This window comes from Siphateles boraxobius, unplaced genomic scaffold (assembly GCF_051911475.1).
Source record: "Siphateles boraxobius isolate OS27281-9 unplaced genomic scaffold, OSU_SipBor_1 287, whole genome shotgun sequence".
NCBI lineage: Eukaryota > Metazoa > Chordata > Actinopteri > Cypriniformes > Leuciscidae > Siphateles > Siphateles boraxobius.
This window is the reverse complement of record NW_027508905.1, coordinates 290,524-316,176: the sequence shown is the minus strand read 5'-3', so window position 1 is coordinate 316,176 and position 25,653 is coordinate 290,524.

Sequence of the window (25,653 nt, the reverse complement as noted above, 5' to 3'; positions counted from 1 at the left end):
ACAGGCCGATTGGATTTACCTACAACTCCCACAATCCACTGGAACAATATTTAATTTTAATCTTCAACTCAAACTGATCTGAAATCTGATCTGGTACAAGACACGGTACTACGTCAATACACATGCCAGTACAAGCGAGCTAAATCACAATATCACTTTTTATAACCTTACTGAAGCATAATGTAATTTATATGAATGTTTTTACAGCATTTATAATTATTACAGTTTATCTCAATTGCTTAGACACAATTCTGGGAACAACTCATCATTTTCTCAAATCCTCACACACAATTTAAAAAAAAATCACACCCAACGTTACAAACAGCCAACTTTTGAATCCCAATTCAAACTTTGCCCTCAGACATTACACACAAACTGTCAAAAACACAGGCTTCATGACTGTTCGTTACACACTGGAGGGATTCATTCAAAACACTGCAACCAAACAGAGTTGTTTCGATTCCAGTACCGGCAGGAATATGAGTGAGGTTTTTATATATATTGTATATATATACAATATATATATATATATATATATATATATATATATATATATATATATATATATATGCAAATATTGCTCTGATGTGTACACTGACAGAGCAATTCCCCTTCTCATCTGCTGCAACCCCTTTCAGACAGATTTTGCTTAGCAGAGCAATCCTGAAGGGATGAAGTTGCCCAAATCATTTTTATTCCAATTATATATATATAGGGCAAAGTTGCCCATATCCAAACTAAAACCGCCAGTAGGCGGCGGCAAGTCACGGTCTTAATAAGTGAGTTGAGGGATTCATTCATTCAACCGATTCGTTCAAACGGCTGATTCATTCGGGAAAGGAGCAAGTGATTCCTTCAAAACGCGGATTTAAGTCAATAAATCATCGCTGTCTGTTGCATTGAGACTCTGCTACGGTTTCATTTTGAAATTCTAGTCGGCGAAATAAAGGGAAAACAAACAATATTGACAATATTGTGTCTAAAAGGTAACGCCCAATGTTAACTTATTGTTAATTTAACTGTTGTATAAGATCAATATCACAGTTGCAATTGTGCACGGGAAAACAGCACTCTTGCTGATCTGATATTCTTATATAAGAACATAATATGATGTAAATATAAGACATAAACTAATTTGGGGACATAGCCTACCTATGAACCGCACACAGCAGTGAAAGGACGAGAGACAAATGCGATGTCAGCTCACAGTGCCTCGTATACAGTTAAAACATTGATTACAATATTTTAATAGACAATACACATCGCACACCCGATACGCACATAAAGAATGAACTTGCAACTGAACTGACATTTACCAGCTTTCTCCTTCTCTCCTCTCTCGCGTGCAGGAGACAGACTTATTCTGCCGCGATTCCCGCGAATGTGATGCGAATTGTCACGTGAACAAGCAAATCCACAAAGATAGAATAATAAAAAAAAAATACGCATACAACGATAACAACGATAGCAAAAAAACAGTTTTGTAAAAATTATTTCACACTCCACATTTAGGGGGGCCACAAGGGGGGCCAAGCTTGTTGTCACAGGGGCACGGGCCCCCCTGGCCCCCCCTATAGAACCGCCACTGGGGGTAGAGCTGCGATGAACAAGACCCTGCAGGAGCTTGCAGAAGAAGATCACATGGCGGAGCTGACGGCGAGAGAAGCCTTCACTGACGGTCTGGCCAAAACCAGGGGATCGACTGACAGAGGCAGAGCTGGGGGAGGTGGAGACCAAGGTGGAGCTAACACTACAGGCCTGAAAGATCTAGGCGGAGCTGCTGCCTCAAGAGAACAAGGCGGAGACGGGGGCCTGGAAGACCTAGAGCAACGACAGAGAGATGGAGGACCAAAGTGGAGCCCGGAGGGAGGGAGGAGCCCGACGAGGCACAGCCGAAGGCCCTGAAGTCCGTGGCGTAGGCAGAGCCATCTCGGATGAAGGATGAGGTACCACGGTGGAGCCGAGGGAGCGCAGAACCTGGGAGGCCCGAGGTGAAGCTGGAGGATCCAGATCACCTTGCTGAGGTGGGGATCGGGATGCCTGAGGTGGAGCCAGAGAGCTGGATGGAGCTGAGCGGCACCAGTGGAGCAGGCAGATCCAGGGGAGTGGATGGAACCAGCAGAGAGGATGCAAGCATCATCAGTTTGAAGCACTAAAAAAGTACTACTTTTACATACATACATAAACAAGCCCAGACATGAGCTATGGGCATGCTTCTTATGAAAGATGTCTTCTGGGCCCTTGATAAGACAAGCACATATGTTTCATTAAGTAAGTAAACAAATTAACAAACATTTGTGTAATTGTTCAAAATAAAGTTTAAAGTGTAAAGTGTTGGAAGGATGTAACGGGAGATTGACAGGCGGATCTGTGTAGTTTGTGCAGTAATGCGGTCGATGTACCGGTCTGTCGTGGTGAAGTGGAGCTGAGCTGAAAGGTGAAGCTCTCGATTTACCGGTCAATCTACGTTCCTACTCTCACCTATGGTCATGACCGAAAGGACAATATCCGCAGGGTGGCTGGGCGATCCCTTAGAGATAGGGTGAGGAGCTTGGTCACTCAGGAGGAGCTCAGAGTACGAGATCAGGCTCGGGCATCTGTTCCGGATGCCTTCCCGGGGAGGTGTTCCAGGCACGTCCCACCCGGAGGAGACCCAAGGGAAGACCTAGGACACGCTGGAGGGATTATGTCTCCCAGTTGGCCTGGGAACGCCTCTGTATCCCCCCGGAAGAGCTGGAGGAAGTGTCTGGGGAGAGGCAAGTCTGGGCGTCCCTGCATAAACTGCTGCCCCCGCGATCCGGCCCCGGATAAGCAAAGAAGATGATGATGATGTGTAATTGTTACAGAATCACATAAAATTGACTAGCCAATAAAAATGCAATCTTTTCTCAAGCCATCATCACCTCCATGTTCTCCTCTTTTGCTTCCATGCACAAAACTACAATTACCAAAGTGTGATTCATCTTCTTCTATTTGTTGACCACAAGCGCACGCTGATGAAGTTTTATTCTTCTACTAACTTGCGTCGTAGCCTACGATTCAATAGATGTGATCATTATGCAGTCTGCATAAATGTCATAGACAAGTTTATTAGATCCATGTCATACAGTGTGATTTGTAATGATCTTATTGCTGAACCGCACAGTCTAGGAAGCATTAATTTAGATCTGGCGTTGTGGGAGTGGATCGTGCTGTCATTCTTCTGACTGCTGGAGATCATATGATAGTTTGTCACTTTCCGTGAGGAATTTGTGCATCATCTGCATTGTAAAGGCTTTACCCGTTAGAAACTACAGTTTTATAAAACATATTGAAAAAAAAATCTAAATGTTCTATTTGTATATGTGGATATCTGTAAAATGTAAAACCGTTCCCCGAGAGCATGCACACATAAAGCAAACTGAGCTGAATGCACAAAAGGGAAGATGACACAAACAGAAAACAGAGAGGATGAGACAAATAAACAGGCAATAACGGTAGACATAGACACGCAATTGACATTTATTTGGCTGAAATGAAACGGCAGATTGGAACACACTAGCGTATAGATGACCTTCAGATAAACTTTAGTTTCTAACAAGTGAAGAGGCCATTTGTTGTTTTCAAGACCCAGCGCTCACAAGAAACAACACAGGCCACAACATCATTGCCTAAATTATGTTTTGGGGGATTCTGTCTGATTTTTCTCAGACAGAATCTACCAAAACATCATTTAGGCAAGGTCCACATTTGGAAAAAGTATAAAATAAAGTAAATAAAGTGATTTATTGTTGTAAACTGCCTAAAGTTTTCTGTTAATGTGTGGGTGTGTGCTAAATTATTTATAACTAGCAGCATATGAAAACAATAGAAGTTAATGCAATGTCCCCATTTAGATATCTATGTAAACGTGTGTGAGCCCACACTTGTTTTTTTTTAGCATTATTACTGCTTCATTAGGTTCTGCTTACCTTCAGTAAGTTTATAGTGTTTCATACTGTCATTTGAAACAAACTCTGCAATTTGAGACACTGGATATCTTCATTCTACTCACACCGCATTTGTTTTTAACACCACTGGTATTTGGGTGACATTTAATGTAAAAATTGCCTTTATTTTTGAAGTTTAATTCATTCTGCGGGACTGTGAAGTCCTGATGAAATCAAGATTGAAGGTTATCTATAAGCTAGTGTTCCAATCTGCCGTTCCATTTGAGCCAAATAAATGTCGACGTGGTGTCTATGTCTACTGTTATTGCCTGTTTTATTTGTCTCATCCTCTCTGTCCTCTGTTTGTGTCATCTTCCCTGTCATGTGTTCAGCTCAGTTTGCTTTATAATTTATGCTCTCAGTGAACGTTATTACAGTTTACAGATATCTGCATAAACAAATAGAACATTCATTTTTTTTCAATGTTTTCTAAAACTTTTAGATGCATTTATCCTATAAACTTGGATGAATCTATAGTCCTTACTGTTGTTTTCATCTTCACACTTTGTCAAAATACTCAGAGTTTTAGGAGGATGATGATAACTTGAAAATAAATCGAAATGTTGATTTTTTATTCATGTATATCCTCGGACTTGGAATTATGCATTTTTATGGTAACACTATCAATGCCAAAATGAATCTGCAGTGGTCAGGTGGTACAAGTCGGAGTTCTCAGAAAATTCTGCGTTTACAAGCTGTACTTACGAGTTCAACGAAGATGTGAACGCTTTTTACAAGTCGTAATCTCGTACGTATGGTAATTCCGACTTAAAACGTGGCTTGACTTGAATGAGGCACACGAGAGCTGGTGTAAACACATCCACATCTCTATGATCAGATGCTTTCTTAACTGCTCTTTGCTCATCGCTGTTATTCTTGTTGTGTATTTGCTTTGTTATTAAGAGTAAAGCGACCAGCACATATCATGTTAACGCTGTTCCCAGATTGCAAACAGTAAACCACTGGTCAGATATATGAACTTCTTTCTACCCCAATGTGAAGAAAGAAAAATAACTTTGCAATTAGTATATATTTATATACATATATATACAGTTATATATATATATACATATATAACACTTTATTTTGATGGTGCCTTTTGAACATTCTGCTAACTATAAGTAACTTTGCAACTACATGTCAACTAAATCTCATCCCAGTATTGGTAGACTCTCTGCTTAATATCTGCAAACTGAATGCACTAGTAAATAATAACCATATATGGTGTCACTTTATTTTGATGCTCCTCCAACAGACACTCTACTGACTATAAGTAACTTTGCAACTACATCAACTTATTCTAACTGTAACCCCACCAGTCTACTAGTACTCTACTAATAATCTAATGAGAGTTAGTAGACATGAAGGTGCAATGTTACTTATAGACAACAGAATGTGTTAAAGGGACCATCAAAATAAAGTGACACCATATATGGTTATTATTTACTAGTGCATTCAGTTGTTAAAATATCTTAAACTTAGCTTTCGTGCTTTTTCAGGTTATTCTCCTTGGTTAATAGCAACACACAGTAATTTTAGTATAGGACACGTTATTAATTTTGTGTTACAAAAGTAAAATGGTGTAAAGTCCACCCATTTGAAGATTATCGCTAGATGGTGCTACATCTGTTCTTATAGACCTAACCTACATAAAACAGACAGCGTGACTATTATAATCTCAGAATGAAGATGTGTGCTAGTTATTATTCCCGCTGGCTACCGACCCCTGTAGAATAAAGAAACTGGGATTTAGATGATTAGCGGTTCAGTTAATTCATGATCACATGGACAGAAAACATGTTGCACTATATGGTTCGCAACGTATCAGTATTCTCAAAATTTGTCCAGTGCAGTTATTCATTTGGAAGCAATGTAAATGCTTTGATGTAGTATTTTTAATATAAGCTATAACATTAAAGTATCGGCTGCTTGTTATTAGTGTGAAGCAAATGCTGTTCCATATGTGCGTAACACTATTTTTTAGCATTATTTATCCTGGAAAAATACTTAGTGGCCTACAACAGAAAATTAATTAATCAAAGTATCATTTTAGATTTAAAATCCAGAGACTGTCCTTTAGGAAATCTGGGTTATTTTGAAAAGAACTTCCAAGTTTCAATGAAGCAACTGTTCTTTTTTGTCCACAATGTCCATTATGTGACCAATACACTTTTTACTGTTAATAATGAAATGGATCTAATACTGTAATGGAGGAAAATGGGCACAGTATTAATGTAAAGATGAGAATGGAGGGAGAAAGGGTAAAAATAGTGGCTTGTGGTCAGGGACAGTGGAGAAATGACTGACCTTAATTATGTGGATGTCACTATGAAATATTCAGCCAATGAGTTTTCCCATCTGAGCCTCGTACAGTGGTGGAGTCGTGTTCAACAGCAGAATAAATCTGATGCCCTGCTGAGAGATGGACACTGGATTGGTTTTGTAAGATTGGTTTGCATCACCTACAGAATACAGTAATATTCCAATTAACTAATAAAGGCACAAAATTGTAATTTTAAGTTGAGCGTCAACATGAAATTGAAATCGACTCTATTTTCTTTTTTAATATGTGTTCCTGGTCTGTGCATGCCATGTGAATATAATAATATTTTATGCAAATTACTCCACCTCGTACATTTCTTTTTTTGGCCAAATATCGCTAGTAGGTAGTGCAGTAATTCAATGTTGATTAACCTACAGAAATAGTAGCACATAGATTTGGAATAATAGCATTACTATTGGGATATGTGGAGAAGGCAACACTTTACAACAGTTACAATAGTTCTCAGTTGTTAATGCATCAATTAACTAATATGAACAATGAACTAATACATAATTACTGCATTTATCAACCTTTGTTAATGTTAGTTAATAAAATAAAACTGTTTATCGCTGGTCCATTTTAGTTGACAGTCTATTAATTAACAGATATTTTTTATTTATTTTAAAAACAGTTACAATAACTGTCAACATTAGCAAATGTTGAAATTAATAACTGCTGTAGAAATATTTGTCATTGTTCGAATGTAGTAAACTAATGCTAACAAATTAAACCCTATTGTAAAGTGATAGAAGCCTAGTTCATAAAGTTGTAAATATGGATATTTTTCATATTTATAAATATGGAAGTTATAAATATGGATTATACCTTTATTAACCACCTGGAGCCACATGGATTACTGTTATGATGGATGGATCTGCTATTTTGGGTTTCAAAATCTCAGTTACTATTCACTGCCATTATAACGCTTGGAAGAACCAGGATATTTTTTAATATAACTCTGTGTCGGATGAAAGAAGAAACTCATATACACCGAGGATGGCTTGAGGGTGAGTAAATCATGGGATAATTTTCATTTTTGGGTGAACTAACTCTTTAACCCTGCATGTTGTACCATAAATATTGAATATAAATCAGCTGCATATGGTTTTTCCACATATATAGGTTAAAACTTCGGCCATGACCCTGGTGTTTTATGTTTTACTTTGATGCTGGAGTCTCCTGCTGATGGTGTAAAAGAGACAAGGATAAACAGAGACAAGCAGAGAAAGAGATACAACCCGTGTCTCCTGGGATAGAGATCTTATTAACACCCGGAAAGTCGCATTATAGGTGGAACAAAGAAGGTTCTGTGCGAGGTTGCCATGGTAATATCCCCTGGGCTTTGTCCTAAAGTGCTCCCTAAATTCAATTAGCTTCCCCCAATTACACTCTCACAGTGAGCTTGACTGCTGCAATGAATCCAGTGTAAGAATCATCTTTCCAAAATCAAAATTACCTTTCAAGCCTGTGAATGACAACTATATACACGCATATATCAACGTTTACTGTCAGTTAACTCTTTGGGATCATGGAAAGCTTCTAAGAATCCTCTCAGAAAACTCCTAATTTAGCTTAAAAATGTCTACGTAGGAGTCTTAGCTTAAGACCGATCTGAGAGCAACTCTGAGCAAGGAAAAGACAAAAACTTTCGGTTCCACTTTATTTCGATGGTCCACTTTAGGCATAACTATAAGTAACTCTGCAACTACATGTTAACTAACTCTCATTAGAGTATTGTAGTAGACCTTCTTCAGTAGACTGTTAGGTTATGGTTAGGTTTTAGGGTTCGGGTTAGTATAATAAGTTGACCTGTAGTTGCCAAATTACTTATAGTCAGTAGAATATCTGTTTGGGGGACCAGCAAAATAAAGTGTTAGCAGATATTAAGCAGACAGACTACCGATACTCCAATGAGAGTTTGTGACATGTAGTTTCAAAGTTACTTATAGTTAGTAAAATGTCTAAAGTGGACTATAGAAATTAAGTGTTACCAAACTTTCATCTTAGTGAGGAGGCGGGGCTAACTCCGTTTCTACGTATGACACAATCTTTTGAAGAGTGTGATTGGTTGGTTGTCCAAGAAGAAGAAAAAAAAAGACAGATTTTAAGTATAGGGTCTATTCTAAGCCTTCACTTTGAAATTACATGCGTAATTTTTCCTATTTTACCGTTCTCATACACACACACACACACACACACACACACACACACACACACACACACACACACACACACACACACACACACACACACACACACACACACTATATATATATATATATATATACAAATCTTTTTTTTATGCTGTTAATTTCCTATAAGGTATTTGATTGGCTTAGAATGATAAAAAATGTCCCACTCTTTCCAATTAAACTGATTGCTGGCATGTCTATTTAACTGGTGGTTTGAATGTTGGTTTCAATGTAGCAAACGTGGAATCAAAAACAAGAAGGATGAGAAAGCCGAACTGGACAGAGGAGCAGTGTTTACTGTGAGCCCAGTTAGTGGATGAACACAAGGCCATCCTTAAAGGAACATTCGGGCCGGGTGTCGCAGCACGGGGCAAGAGGCAGACGCGGAAGCTTATAGTGCAAATTATTTACGGTTCATTCCCCCTGCCGTGCGCACCGGGGAAGCCTGCTATATTCATAAATGCAGTTGTTTGAGCCTGCAAGGTGGGAATGTCCAGTGGAAACTGAATGAACTGCAACACAATAAGAGGTTGGAAGTGCTGTAATTGTTTGTGTGATCACTCATCATGACCCACATCATCACTGCTGCATTGTTGCATTTTCCCAGTTGCCAAATATCTTAATATAGTGATTAATTTCTGGCGCTATACGGCATTAGCGTGATGTTAGCGTGTCTCTAATAAGATCGGTCACAAACATGATCCCTGCACGATCTAATCTATAGCGTCTTATTAACTCACTGTCATCCATTGTCTGCAACACATTTCTTCTCCCTCTTCGTCTTTCTGCCATTTTCTCCACTGCTAAAGAAACTCTCAAGCCTCTTAAAAGTCCTCGTCCGTATTCCTAACAATGCTGACCTGAAGACCTCTTTTAAGGGTTAAGATGCTTTCAGAATTTTTATTTAATTTTAAGAGAAAATTCCCACATTTCTAAGAATTTTCTTCGAATTTTGTCACTAGGAGCAACTCTTTGCATTAAGATTTTTTTATGAATACGGGCTCTGGTCATTAATGTAGTGTAGATATGCATATATGACATAAATATGCACACAATTAATTGCAGTTTCCAGCTGAAAAGAACACTAGTGTGTGTAAAACACTAAAAAATGTTATTCCTTTTCACACAAATCTGTACAGGCGTAGATTATTAAAGGAGTCATATGATGCATTTCTCATGCTTTCCTTTTTCTTTAGTGTGCTATCTGCGAAGATACAAAGCTCAAAGTCTCCCACAAAAAGATTTATTATTTTCATAAAACGCCTCGATTGAGTTCTCCCTCACTTACCTACGTCACTCGGTGGAAATGCTATGCGAAAGCAAAAACGCACTTTATTTGGCCTTCTGAAAGTGGACGCAATTTAGAATTGCAGCACTGTTCCAGAAGAGTACAACTCAAATGATCGTGTGTGTGGAGTGTATTTTACAGAGGATAGTTTTCTGAATCTGGGAGAGCACAAGACCGCTGTCCACAAAGGCTATTTCTAAAAAATGGGGCAATTCCAACTTTTCTAGAGCAATCTGGCACTTCTGAATCAAAGCCTGTCAGAAGGTTTCATTATTTGTTAAAGTCTTTGCTATTGACTGTTCAAATGAGGAGTTTTGTGCAATGTAGGGTAACACATATTGTTTGTCTTTTTTGTGTTTGTTTTGCATTCAAATTTTTAGTTAAATTTTAAGAGTTAACAATGCTCCTTTTGGTTTTACAATTTTTATGTTGTTTGTCATTCTTACGATCAAAACTGCTGTGATGCATTTATGTTTACAAACATAGTATCATTAGCCCTATGACAGCTTACCACAGAAACGTTCTGCTAAAGTCGTGTTTGTAAAGTTTGTTCGGATCGATCGGCTCGGTCTTCTGTATTTTCAGAATCCAACTCGGGATCGAACTGACATGGAAAACTGACAACAACAACACTATTACCTGTCTTTATAGCCTCGTTCACACAAGCAACTTTGTCGCTGCATGTCGCCAGTGGCTGGCGATGAGGTCGCTAGTGGGCGTTCCCACTACTGGTTGCCTTTATGAATGACATCCAATGATGTGGAGAAGGATCATGCGCGCTCCACTCCTATTGGTTGTCGCTCCCGAAAGTCGCTCTTCATTTGCATAAAGTTAGACAGATCTCAACTTTGTCGCATTGCCAGACACGCCCCATCCGGTCGCGCGTGTCGCTGGAAATCGCCCGCTCCCCATTGAAATGAATGGTATCGTGTCGCTTTGTCACTTGTAGTGTGAACGGGGCTCATGATTGCTTTGGGAGCTGAAGCTCGCGATTATAGTAAGGGACTTTACATTTCTGAGACATGCTTGAAGTTTTCGGCCAATCACAACGCACTGGGTCTGCTGGCCAATCGGAAGACACTGTGCTTTCCGGAAGGAGGGGCTCGGAAGCATCTATATGTAGAAATAGATGCTTTTTAGAAAGACTGGGCATAGAGCTACAATAATGAAAAATAATGTATTTTTGTATCATTAAATCATGTTAACATTATACCCGATACACAAAATAATTGTCTTTAAAAAAATAATCATATGACCCCTTTTTATAGACTTGTTTCTGTGAACAATACTATGTTATGAGCTCAAAACATTTTTACCATTGTGCGTGACATGCAAACAAAGCTTCATGTGTCTGTAGTAAACTTCCACAGAAGCTCATCTGATACAGCACTGCACTCGTGATGTGACGCGCTCGGGAAACACGAGTCACGATAAAAGATCTTGCAGCTAAAATGGCATGTTTGCTTCAGTAAATGTGTTTTCATTGCATGTTTGCTTTTGTTAATACTGCATACATACGTAGCTGTATCTAGCTATATAGCTGCTAAGTTATTTCAAATTATGATAAAGCATTAACATTTTAGCGCCTCTCACCGGACATTTCATTTCTGATTAATTTTCTCCACAATTAATTTGATAAAATATTATTAGAGTTATGCTCTTCTTTTTCAGAGAAAATGTTACTTATATCTCACAGTGTTGAGAAATATGCAAGAAGCCTCATAATATAATTTTGCATAAATGTTGCCACAGGCACGTTTTTACAATTTGTCTGTTATTTCTAAATAAATAAAAATATTATTCAATGGTTAAATAAATAATAAATAGATGCAAAAGCACAGACCGCACACCTGACAGTGAAATATGAATGTGAAGTGGTTCAGGCTGGATTAATTGCATACATGTGGAGACGAAGAGGAATTTAAAAACCGTGTGCACGTCTGTACTCATGTTTGTTTCATTAACATGTTTTCTGAGCCTCAAGGTTCCTCATAATATATCTTCTATTGGCATTCAGTTTGTTCTGTATATGTGGAGCAGTGTAAATCTGACTGGTTTTACTCGCTATCACGTTTTTCTCTTAGCAATGAGCTTATTTGTGTGTTTGTGACATTTTGATTGATTCAGATTGTCGTTGATTTAAGGATTATGTTGAGTGAATCTATATTAACTGTTCCCAAGACCTTTTTGTCATTGAGTGACAGATATATTCATTGTCAAGGAGCGCAGACACATCTGTACCTTTACTATTATGTCTCTGTCTAGCAGCTGTACTTCTTTGATGCATTAAAATGGGCCATTCTGAGTGGATTATGCTACAAGATCTCAAATTGTAATGAACATAGAGTTTGATATTGCATTATATACATATTCGGGTCATTATGCAGTACATTTTAGGGACCCATAATACATGTCTTAAAATATAAAATTGGAAATCACTTGAGTTTGATCACAATCGCAAAATTACATGGACATTGAGGTGAATTATAAATACTTTGACTTTGGTTTGATTGAATTGTGAAAGGTATTTTGGGTGCAACACTGTAAAAAACAAATATTTGTTTACGTTAAAAAAGCAAAGATTATTACAGTACGTTTGGCAAACACTTTTTCGTTTTTCTACTTTATGTTTAATTCAATGTTTCTTGTCGCTTCTTCATAATTAGTTGTGAAATTTACCACCAATTTCTAATTGTTTCTACACCCTTTTCTTCCAGTGAATGCATAGAAAAATGTCAGGCATTGCAGTTGTTCTGGAGTGAAAATATATTTCAAATGAAACTTAGGATTATTGTTTTGACTGACAATAAAATGTCATCAAAATAAATTTTCGTCCTGTTAGCTGCACAGAGACTGCTGTGTTCTTCAGAAAAGGATTGAGCCAGTCGTTGCATGATCATCTGCGTCATGAGAGAGATATCGAGAGGGGGCAGTGTTGCCTCAGCTTTTAGCACATAAGACACAGAAATACAGTCCTGAAGTAATGCACTGCTCAGCCAGAGAGCTTTACTGAATGAATAGATCTGCAGGGGGGAGAAACAGCGCGTGCTCCTCTCCTCACTGCAAATGTTGTGCGGCAGGTTCACTTCAGCCGTGAAATCCAATTTTACAACCGAGATTGTGCTCAAAATGACCAATGTTCCAAACACCACAACTGTACACGCATGTAGATCACACAATCTGACACTTCTGCAAGTGATAGTGCATGCAAAAGCATGGATAGATAGATAGATGGATGGATGGATGGATGGATGGATGGATGGATGGATGGATGGATGGATGGATGGATGGATGGATGGATGGATTGATTGATTATCGGTTGATTGGATAATGCATGGATGGATGGATGGATGGATGGATGGATGGATGGATGGATGGATGGATGGATGGATATATAAATAGATAGACAGACAGACAGACAGAAGATAGACAGACAGACAGACAGACAGAAGATAGATAGACAGATGGATGGATGGATGGATGGATGGATGGATGGATTGATTGATTATCGGTTGATTGGATAATGCATGGATGGATGGATGGATGGATATATAAATAGATAGACAGACAGACAGAAGATAGACAGACAGACAGAAGATAGATAGACAGATAGATGGATGGATGGATGGATGGATGGATGGATGGATGGATGGATGGATGGATAGATAGATAGATAGATAGATAGATAGATAGATAGATAGATAGATAGATAGATAGATAGATAGATAGATAGATAGATAGATAGATAGATAGATAGATAGATAGATAGATAGATAGATAGATAGATAGATAGATAGATAGATAGATAGATAGACAGATAGATAGATTCAAACTCTACTTTGACTGTTAACCAAGGAGAAAGCCCGACTTTTATCCATTTATTGAACCCATCCACAGCCAGGAACACCAGTGCCTCTGCTTATCTTCTCCAGTTAGTGTGGAACATGAATAAAACATGGGCTAACATGAACTTTATGCATTGTTTTTCTTTCTCCTCATCGTCGCCTTTGCTTCTGAAACCTGTCCTGAATATCTATCAGGCAGAGAGCAGAGAGTCAGGCGAGGTGAGGCTTTGAAGTAAAACACTCACATCAAAATACTGGACTACAACACTGAAGCCCCTTGATAGGATATCTCGCAGGATTTCCCACAGGATTATTTATTTGATTGCCATATTTGTTGGAATTAATGAAACCACATCTGAGAACAACCATCTCCACTGACACTAAACTGATATTAAAGACATGTTTCTGGTTAAACAAACTCTGTGCAGCATCTGTGACTTTCTGTTGATTACCTTAAAAAATAATGTTCAATTGAAATATTATAATACATTTTTAGTACCTATATTTTTAAAAAGTACCTGAAGTATCTGCAAAAACAAAATTAAAATGCACAGTAAGATTTTTAAATATGAAATTATTTAAATATGAAAAATGAAATGGAGCTAGTTTCACTTTTTTATGTATGAATGATATTAATAGGTCTAGTGCTTTAAAGATAACATCCAGTTCATAACTAATGGATGTTGAAAAACAAACCAAGTGACCCTCAGTTTCTCTCATTTGTATTCTGTATTGAAGGAACTTGGGATCTCGGGTTTAAATGCAAACAAAATTTCTTAGAGATGGTAGATCTAATTTGTAAGAAAACAAGAGAGAGATTTTATATGTAAATATTGCGGATGTTGAGTGAGTTCACTGTCAGTCAAAGTGACTAGAATAAAAGTTGGCATATACTCTGACAAATAAAACAAAACTCTATTGGATTGTAAAAGCTAAATTGTGAATAGAGGGGGGAAAAAATCACTATATGACCAAAACACTCTTGTCTATTATAAATGAGGCTACTAAAATGTTTTAATCAAACCTTTGTTCCATATACAATAGGCAAGCAAAACAGTGTGGTGATTTTATTTTTGTAAAAAAAAAAAAAATACCTTTTTCCTTTTCATGCTTTATGTGATTTTTGTCTACAGGTGCTGTCACATTTACTATTGTTCAGGGATTTTTTCATGAGTGAAATCTATGAATCCATGGGATTTCACATGAGTAGGAATTATTTCTCCCTGTAGATTTCACAACGGCGTGGTCACATTTAAAGTTGTTTAGGGAATTTTTGGGAGCGAAATTCAGTGTTTTTAATAGGAATCCGCGAGAACAGTATTTTCAATTTCGATAGATTTCCCCAAGCAGAGTCGATCATGTGGATTCGGTGCAATGCCAAACAGAAATAAACTTGGTTTGAAAGTGACCTCAGTGTGAGCTGTGCTTCATGCGTCGCTACACTATTGACACTGGACCTTTTGTGAGCGCTCCTTTATGCTGTAGGAGTCAAACATGTGCAAGTCGATGTGTTTTGTGTTTTACGGTGAGACCTGAGGCCAATTTTCAGCCTTGGCCGGAAAATAAAGTAACAATAGGACATATAACTTGATCGCATTTCAATTGTTGCATTGACGTAGGAATGTCGTAATGACGAATGGACCAGTTGATGTTGTTACTGAATATAATAAATGACTGTAGAGTCAATCTAAAAGTCTCTTTCAACTCAATATTCAGTCAGGACAGCGTTGTCCCACAAGTGCTTCCTTTATTCCCATGTTTTTGCCATGGGAATGGGCGTCTTTACTGCTTCATTAATATAAAACTTCTTATATTTAAACTCGTCGTCTCCTAATTAGGACCTGAAATATTAGGTTACACTTTATTTTAGGGTGACATAGTTACATTACCCTTACTCAAATAACCACTGAGTAATATTAATTAACTACATTTACTTAGAGTTATGGTTAGTGTTTGGTTTAGGGTTAGTTACTTTATGCATAATTTACTGTTATGTCTATATTAACTATGTTGTAAGTTGTAACTACATCACCTTAAAATAAAGTGTTTCCAAATATTAAGTCTGCTTTTTAAAACAAAGAAAAGGAGGATGGTTCGTATGCGACAACAGCTGGAAACTTTTTTATATTTGTGCAGTGTGTGCATGTCAGACGATTAAATATGATGCGACATATAAACTTGCGCACCAACCTGAGCACTTTATTTATCATTCATGTAAACACTATGTTCGGATTCGTTAATCGGAAGGATTTAATTCCGATTGAAACGAAACATGTCCATGTGTCTCAAAACCGATTCTGTTAGAAAAGAGTTACGGGTCCTATGCCAAAACCTCCTAATCTTCTCTGAAACGTTGAACTGTTGACTGAAAGTAACCATTCACAGTGTTGATGCAAAAAGCTTTGTAATTAATGGAAGGCACAGCAAAAATACCAGAATAACTAATTAAAATAACTAATAGACTAGTTTTTTTGTCATATCTGTGTGCAGTCACTGATTTTCGATTGGTTATCATTCTCATTCCAGTATTTTTGTACACATTTATGATGTGAAACCTGTTTAACGTTAGCAAAACATGGCATGTTTTTGTTAGCAGGGACTAAACTCAATTGTAATGTCTTGGGGCATGTACTGGACAAGCAGTTCATGTTAAAGTCTGAAAGGTAAAAGAAGACAAGACTAACTTGAAGAATAACACATTGATCGATAGAGGGTCAGATTTGAAGATACTCCCGGGCTTGTGTTAGTCTCCGTCAGTGGAGTCTCTCAAATACAGATGCAACCGCATGTCTGACACAATATTGAGGACAGCAGGAGGGTTATTGAGAACACATCCAACCTCGATCCCATCTAATCACACATCATTCTGAGGGGGGGGTTTCAAGAGGACTTGAATGACCTTAACTAGCAAACAGGGAAATAAACACAGATACTCATAATGAATGGTGATTGGTCCTATCATATGTGCTGGGCGCATTATGAGTTATTTACTTCATAGTCGTTTCCTCGAAGAGAAAAATAAACTATATACTCGAGAAGATGAGGCGATGTGGTGTAGTGAGTCACAACCCAAAGATGGGCCACACATCTGAGGAAAAATATGATAAATGCAAATCATAAAATGCATCCAAACATTTAATATGGAAGCTTGTTTCCGCCACAGAATAAAAAATAAAAAAGGTAATTGCGACTTTTTATCTCACAATTCTCACTTTTTATCTTTTTTTTACTCTAAACATCCTTTTTTCAGAATTTTGACTTTAAAGCATGCAATTGGGAGATATAAAGTCAGAATTGCGAGATATAAACTCACAATTGCGCGTTATAAAGTCAGAATTGCGTGATATAAACTCACAAATTGCGAGATATAAACTCACAATTGCAAGATATAAACTCACAATTGCACAATTGTGAGATAAAAAGTTGCATTTATCTTTTAAAATGTTTTATTCTGTTGCTGAAACAAGCTTCCATAATGTAATTATTTGTGACTAATCGACTGTGGCGAACAGGACGGCCGAGGGACGTGAGAGAACGGTGCGAGCCCGGTGGTGAGATTGCAAATGAGCAACACCTGTGAAGCACACCGGTCTCGCATCTCTCACGGAGGACGGAAGCATAAAGGAGGAGCGACGACGTTGATGATCGAGAGAGGAACAGGCCTGTATTTTAGTTGTGTTTGTATTTGTGTATTTGTATTTTATTTTGGGTAGCCAGCAGTCGTCCGCGAGGGGCTGCTAGCGGATCCTTTTATGTTTATTTTCGGTAGCCAGCAGTCGTCTGCGAGGGGCTGCAGGCGGTATTTTTGGTTTGTTTATTTTATTTTAAATAAAGTTTATTTGATTGTTCGCCGGTTCCCGCCTCCTTCTTCCCTGAACATTGCTACACTGGTGCCGAAACCCGGGAAGAGGGAGGAACGCGCTGTCAGAGAGTCCTCGCCGCTGTGGGGAATCCGCGGTGCCATCGAGCAATTCTGCGCGAGTCGCCGCCGCTCGCCATGGGCCGGAGCCTGCTGCCATCCGCCGGGCAGGGGAGGAGCAGGGAGCGGGGGACTCGCGGCCATGGACGCTCGAGGTGGTGCGCTGGAGTGAGTTGCCGGTTGGACGGTCGAGCTCGCTGCCGGCCGCCTGGGTATTGGAGGGGCGGCTGCCATCCTGGAGTGAGAGGAGGAGTCGCCCCTGCTCGCCGTGGGCCGGAGCCTGCTGCCGTCCACCAATGGAGGGGAGGAGCAGGGAGCGGGGGACTCCTACCATCTGCCCAAGGCACCCGGGGAGCCGTCGCCGTCCACCGGGCGGCGGAGGAGCGCCGAGCCGTCCACCGAGGGCTACCCAGCGTCACCCCCAGGCACCGCGGAGGAGATTGCCCAGCTGGTGGGGGACCAGATTGCAGCGCGTTGTGGGGGCCGGACCAAGTTTTTTTTTTCCTCTCTCCCCTCTCTCGTTCTGTCGCTCCTCATGCTTCCGTCTCCGTTTCCCTCGGCTCGTCGGTCCATACCCCCCAGGGATTGCCGCCGCCGGGTGGGGGGAGTAGGCACAGGCTCGTGGGTACCCCCCGGCCTGTGAGGGGCGATGGGGGTATGTGGCGAAGGACGGCCGAGGGACGTGAGAGAACGGCGCGATGCCGGTGGTGCGATTACTAATGAGCAGCACCTGTGAAGCACACCGGTCTCGCGTCTCTCTTGGAGGAGCGGAAGCATAAAGGAGGAGCGACGACATTGATGATCGAGAGAGGAACAGGCCTGTGTTTTAGTTGTGTTTGCATTTGTGTATTTGTATTTTATTTTGGGTAGCCAGCAGTTGTTTTTGGTTTGTTTGTTTTATTTTTAATAAAGTATTTTTGATTATTTGCCGGTTCCCTCCTCCTTCCCTGAACATTGCTACGTCGACTTTTAAAAGTTAGGAGAAAATGTTTCGCATCTGTTGTTAAAGGGTGTTTCAGACAAACTGTACAGTATTTTGAAGCAAATGCATCTATTTCTGGTTAGAACCTGCCTAATTATGGACAAATTACATTAATTTTTTTTAAGAAGTTGTAAAACACAGAGTCCGTCCAGCGGGAGTACTTCTCTATATCAGTGTCACTGTTTCTGAAACTTATTCTTGTAGAGCCCAAACACAAAATCAAGACTTTGTAAACGCGGATTATACAGACTTTTAATTATTACTATTCATCTACATCATGCTCATAATAACTGCGCATATTTTTGGGCTTATGTAGTTATACAGTATAACACATTAAAATGTTTACATTTAAATACAAGCTCAGTGTCAAGATGAATGCAATTCATTGCCATACCAGCATCAAAGTGAACTTTCTTTTTCTGCAATCATTTTTCTCTTTCCTTTTCAGGAACAGTTTGAAGAGAATATTTCTGAGCATGAAGGGTTAATTAATTTTTTACATTTACATTTATGCATTTGGCCCACACTTTTATCCAAAGCGACTTACATCAAATGCAACATATATATTATACATTTATATCAGTTCTTAATTAAACTGCTGAGCTACTAAATTCAATGGCATAGACATTTTGAAGTTAACTATATTGCCTCCTTGGGTATTGAGGTTTGTTATTGCCTCAGTAATGTGAGAACACAAGTGAACTCTACACATATCAGAAATCAAAATCAGAATCAGAATCAGAAACAGCTTTATTGCCAAGTGTGCTTGCACACACAAGGCATTTTCCTTGGTACTGAGGCTTCCAGTGCACATATACAAATACAGATACAACAAGTAATAGTAATACAAATAGTAATACAAATTCTACAAATAAAATTATAAAAAATGTGAAAATACTATAAAAAATATATGGTCACAGTTGGGTTTTGTCAGAATAACATTTACAGATAATGAACATATTTACAAGATTTTGTATAGTATGAATAAATATAAATATAAATATCACCTGGATTTTTAAGATATTGCACTAAACAGTGGGAGTATTGCACTTACAGGCATATGCCTTGGGAGGAGTGTTAACTGTTCAGAAGGGAGATGGCCTGTGGGAAGAAACTGTTCCTGTGCCGAGATGTTCTAGTGGCCACTGATCTGAGTTGCCGTCTTGATGGTAACAGTTTAAACAGGAGGTGTCCAGGGTGAGTGGAGTCTGTGATGATTTTACCTGCTCTCTTCCTCACTCTGGAAGAGTACAGGTCCTGGAGGTTTGGCAGGGGGGCACCAATAATCCTCTCCGCAGTCCGGACTGTCCGTTGTAGTCTCCTGATGTCTGATTTGGTAGCTGAACCAAACCAGACAGTGATGGAAGTGCATAAAACAGACTCAATAACGGCTGAGTAGAACTGAATCAGCAGCTCCTGTGGCAAGTTGAACTTCCTCAGCTGGCGAAGGAAGTGCAGTCTCTGCTCGGCCTTTTTTACAGTGGAGTCAATGTGATTGTCCCACTTCAGGTCCTGAGAGATTATAGTGCCCAGGAACCTGAATGACTCCACTGCTTCCACAGTGCTGTTCATGATGGTGAGTGGGGGGAGTGCTGGGCTGTTCCTCCTGAAGTCCACGATCATCTCCACAGTTTTGAGCGTGTTCAGCTCAAGGTTGTTATAACTGCACAAGACAGCCAGCTGTTCAACCTCCAGTCTGTAAGCAGACTCGTCACCATTTTGGATGAGACCGATGACAGTGGTGTCGTCTGCAAATTTCAGGGTCTTTAGAAGTGCTGTCATTAGTGTACAGGGAGAAGAGCAGTGGGGAGAGAACGCACCCTTGGGGAGCGCCAGTGCTGATTGTCAGTGTCTTCGATGTGTGTTTCCCCAGTCTCACTCGCTGCTGCCGGTCAGTCAGGGAGCTGGTGATTCACTGACAGATCGAGGATGGCATGGAGAGCTGGGTCAGTTTGGCTGTGAGAAGACCAGGCATGATGGTATTGAAGGCCAAACTGAAGTCCACAAAGAGGATCCTTGCATAAGTCCCAGGTCTGTCGAGATAAACATACTCTGTTAGAGTAACTCTAACAGAGTATATGTTTATATACTCTGTTTATATATGTTTGTATACTCTGTTAGATATCAGAGTATCTGATATCTAACAGTATCTGATATTAGTTAATATCAGGCCTGAACTCTAACAGAGTATGTTTCTTGCTTAAGGCTCAGGCTGCTACCTGAAATGTTCAATCCTCCACAAGGAGTGATCCATGATCCTTTACCATGGTGCCCTTGAGCAAGGTACACAACCCCAGGTTCCTCGCCTCCGGGGAATTGAGCCTGTAATAAGTTCATGGCAGCATTTGCCAGCTTTTTTGGTAAGAAGCTCCACCTGCCCTGATTGTGTAGTGCTGTAGTCACCATGACATGGAAGATGCGCTAGTCTTTTCTTCCTTATTGTGCCGTATATCCGAGTGGAACGGCGTCTGGAATGAGAACACATGTGGGCGGGGCTTGATTTTGTCCATGTGGGAATTGATTGGCTGGTTGAATGGTTGTGGTTTGCTATTGGTGGATCTCATGTGAGTGACAGGTTGCCCCGCCCTGTGATTTCCTGTAGCTCAAACAGTAGAGCGTTGGCGCTTGCAACGCCAAGGTCATGGGTTAAGTAGTATTGTTCATTCTTAGTTCATGTTAACTAAGGTAGTTAACTAATGTTAACTAATGACCCTTATTGTAAAGTGATACTGATTTAGTGATGTCAAGTAAAGCATTTGTTCTCCTTTTATCTAATATAAATGAATGTACATACTATTTCAAATAGTAAGGTAAAATCAAAAGTATTATTTCACAAAAATTATGGCATTTTGATTTATGAACATTAAGCTTTCTTGGATTTTAGCAACCTCAACTTGCCATGCCATCCTGATAAAATCATCTTAAATGAGACTTTAGAGCATCTTTTCTGTTATATAATTTCCTGTTTTTTAGTTATATTACACACAAAAAAAGTATGTCCTAAAAAAAACGAAATTACTTTTTATACTGACTAATTGCAGGTATTTGTTTCCTTGTTGAATGCATTACACAAGTGAGTCGTATTCTGACAGACCAACTAATGCAGATATCAGATAATTGAGTTTGTTTTCCAGTCTCATTGGGTTATTTGTGAGGGAACTGGGCTGAGAGTGAAGAAAGACTTCATTGTGTCAGCTCTTTAGGGTGCTCAAAGTGTGGTGAACGATGCAGCCATCTTGCTGTTCTTGCGCTTTCCTTCACTCGGGTTCAAACTGCTGATGGTTGTTTCCACACCTGGAGACTTCGACTTAAAATTGAATTCAGCAATCTAGAGGCAATTATAGACAATTGTATTTTCCACTGGGTTCCCAACATCCAAGATGAAAATATCTGGTTTTGTTGAGGTGGGCATGCCTTTGCTGATTGGCTTAGTGGACGATTTCCTCAAGATGATACTTACATATATATATATTTCAAATCAAGGTTTTCCAAAGTTTGTTGGTGAACTCTGCCCTGCAAAATTCATATCCTGGCAAGATGAGCAATGCAAAATTGATATTTTACGACTGTTACAGTGTCTGTACAAAATTATGCATGCTCAAAGTCTAGGACGTTGTCTTGTGCCGGTTTGTTTGTGATTTCTGAGGATGAGAGCAAGTCACACAACCTGTCCATGTCAGCATCTGAAATTAAATAGTGTGATGTTTGATTGGATACACAGCTTTTGATGTCAACCACAAATTATATAAGAATGGTTTTCTCGTCCCGTGAGAGTTGCTGTTCAAACATGGTGAAATGCACTGTTAAAATATAAATATGGGTGATAGTTATTAACACTTATTTTATTATTAGCATCTAATTTTGTCTCCCTATGAGAACAGGTGTGTGATCCATTTTAGACCCACTGCTGAGATCTGGCGTTCACTGCAAAAATGCTTTATTTATTTTTGTCTTGTTTTCAGTCCAAATATCTAAACATTCTTAAATCAAGATGCATTTACTAGATGAGTAAAATGCCATAAGATGTTTTGTTTTCTGGGGAAATAAATCAAAATTAAGTGATTTGTTGCTTTAAAAAATAAAATATCTACCAATGGGGTAAGAAAAATAATCTTAATTCAAACCGAAACAAGATTATTTTTCTTACCCCATTGGAAGATAATTTAGCTTGTTTTAAGCAAAAACACACTTGATTTTGATTTATTTCTCCAGAAACGAGACACAAAATCATATGGCATTTTACTACTTTGGTAACTGCATCTTAATTTAAGAATTGTTTGATTTTTGAAAAAGAATTTGTTGCAGTGTTTCAAACCGATTTTGTCAAAATAACAAAACAGCAATATCCTATGATTGTCCAACAAATGGATGGCTAAAAATGTTCCTGGGCACCTGTTCTCCGATTCCCTGTGAAAAAAAGAGGACCTAATGAAGACTTTTCAGACACGGCGCCAACATCAACAACTATCCCCACTCATGTCAACAACATACAACCATCAAGCCGAAAACAGATGGTATGCAATCAGGACCCTTTTACTTCATTCTAGTGCACCTTTCCAGAGCTGTGGAAGCACACAATGACCTTGATAATAGTCCTATTCTATCTCTGTCAAAACGTCGGATGACTTAACCAGCATTCACTCTGACTGAACCAGAACCAGCGACCCGTTCTTATTGATCACAGTTCATCAGCTGCCGAACACCATTGATCCCTCCCCAGTCACTTCACATTGATTCCTGCAAGGACACGTCACTGAGCTCAGATACACTTTATTAGAGGTGCAATCATTGCTCCGACTTGATTTGGGTTCCCTGCTGTTTCTGCTCTCTTATTCCTGCCAGCACTGCACGGATGAACTATCGCGGTTCAATACAAGTCTTCATTGATATCAGCGCGATCAAGGTGTTGTTTCGTGGACTTTGCCTTCTCACAATAGGATTTTTAATTCACGTTTCTTCTACACACTCCCTACATGTGACCTTATTTTTTTTTTTATCTGGATCCTTTCAGCAGACATGCTGTTAAGAGCAGACTACTATATATCCATTATTAATCATCAGAATACATAGATAATGGATCCTACTTTATATTAGGTGTCTTTATATATACACTGACATTTAAAGCAATCATTTGATACAATACACCTATTGTGTACATCCATGTTTTTACATTGTACTTATATTAAACAAAACAAAAAACCTGGATGTAATTACATCTAAAATTACACTATTGACCTTCATTTACCCCTTAACCCAGCCTTAAACCTACATATACCACCGGACCTGTGCCGAACCTTACCCGTATCCCATCTGAACAGCAGCGAACAGTGAACAGTAACAGTGTACACGATTATTATTATTTTTTATTTAAGTGCTTAGTAGTTAAAAATACCTAATATAAAGTGTGACCAGGTAATGTGTCCATCAGTGAAGAAAAACACACCGTTTTCCCTCTCATAATACAGTAGTCCAACTCTGACTCCTGCACTCTTCTGTTTACAAGAAAAGACTATTTCAGTCTTTCTACTTCCAAATTTCATGTTTTCATGTTTTATAGAGTAATGAGTGGATGCTGAAATTATATTTCCGATGGATCTACAGAAATAGGCAGCTTTCATATTTGTGAATAGGAATGGATGTTGAAAGGTCATGCATTCAATATACCATATTCCAAATTATTGCTCATTGAAGGCTCCTGAAAAAAACAAAACAAAGGAAAACTTGCTGGAATGCAAACTTGATCAGCTACTTGATTGTGCATTTAATATTAATAAATAGTAGGTACAAATATTTTAAAAAAAGGATAAACAAAAAAATAAAATAATAATAGCATAACGAATAATCATAGCATATTTAATGTAATAATCAATAATAATAATAACAATTCATTTCAGCACCAATTCCAGCTGATAAATGTAATTTAATTAATTCACTAATTAGTCGGTTATTTAAATATTTACATATCATTAACTGAGAGGGCTGGACGTTGGGATCCCAGCAGGCAAAAGTTTTACCACACATCCCTTCAGATTTTATAGCATAATTCAGAATAACATTAGCTGTTGTAATTTCTGCTATGTTGTTCTCGGTGGGATTTTAAGAGCCAAAGTTATGAGCTTTTATATGAAGCAATATCTCTTCATCCATTTTTAATTCCTTCATGCATTGTACAAAAGGCTCCATTAGGATTCATTTACAGCCTATTAATGATTAGTTTCTCACAGGCACGTACACACTGACAAGCGCAAACACTGCTGTCGTTCTCACACTAATGCTGTGTGTAAGTGGCGTTTCGTCGACATAAAGCTCAAAACCAGTCCCTCACTGTGGAAATGACACCCAACCTTCCCGTCTAAATTTCAAAGAACCATAAATCTGTACTGACTCGTCTTTATTACAATCCTGACCGATCTGGTCATAAAATATACAGTGTATGATTTATGAGGTGGGAGAATGAGGCCCGGAGCCTGGATTTGGAAGGCATATTTTATGAACGCTGGATATGGAGGATATGATGAACTAGTGGGTCAGTAGATGAACTCTGGCAAGGACTGCATTCATAACGTGCCTCCGTCTTGTTTATCTAAAATAGAGAGACAATGATGGATCATATCAGGGTGGCACAATTCCTTTTTCTCCTACCAGTGACTACCTCCAAAAAAGCAAAAAAAGAAACACACAATATGTATTTTAAAATAATACACTATAGGCCTAAAATTAAGATTTAGTGGACGTGTTTGAATTGCATATACAGGTCCTTCTCAAAAAAATAGCATATTGTGATAAAGTTCATTATTTTCCATAATGTAATGATAAAAATTAAACTTTCATATATTTTAGATTCATTGCAAACCAACTGAAATATTTCAGGTATTTTATTGTTTTAATACTGATGATTTTGGCATACAGCTCATGAAAACCCAAAATTCCTATCTCAAAGAATTAGCATATCATGAAAAGGGTCTCTAAACGAGCTATTAGCCTAATCATCTGAATCAACTAATTAACTCTAAACACCTGCAAAAGATTCCTGAGGCTTTTAAAAACTCCCAGCCTGTTTCATTACTCAAAACCGCAATCATGGATAAGACTGGCGACCTGACTGCTGTCCAGAAGGCCATCATTGACACCCTCAA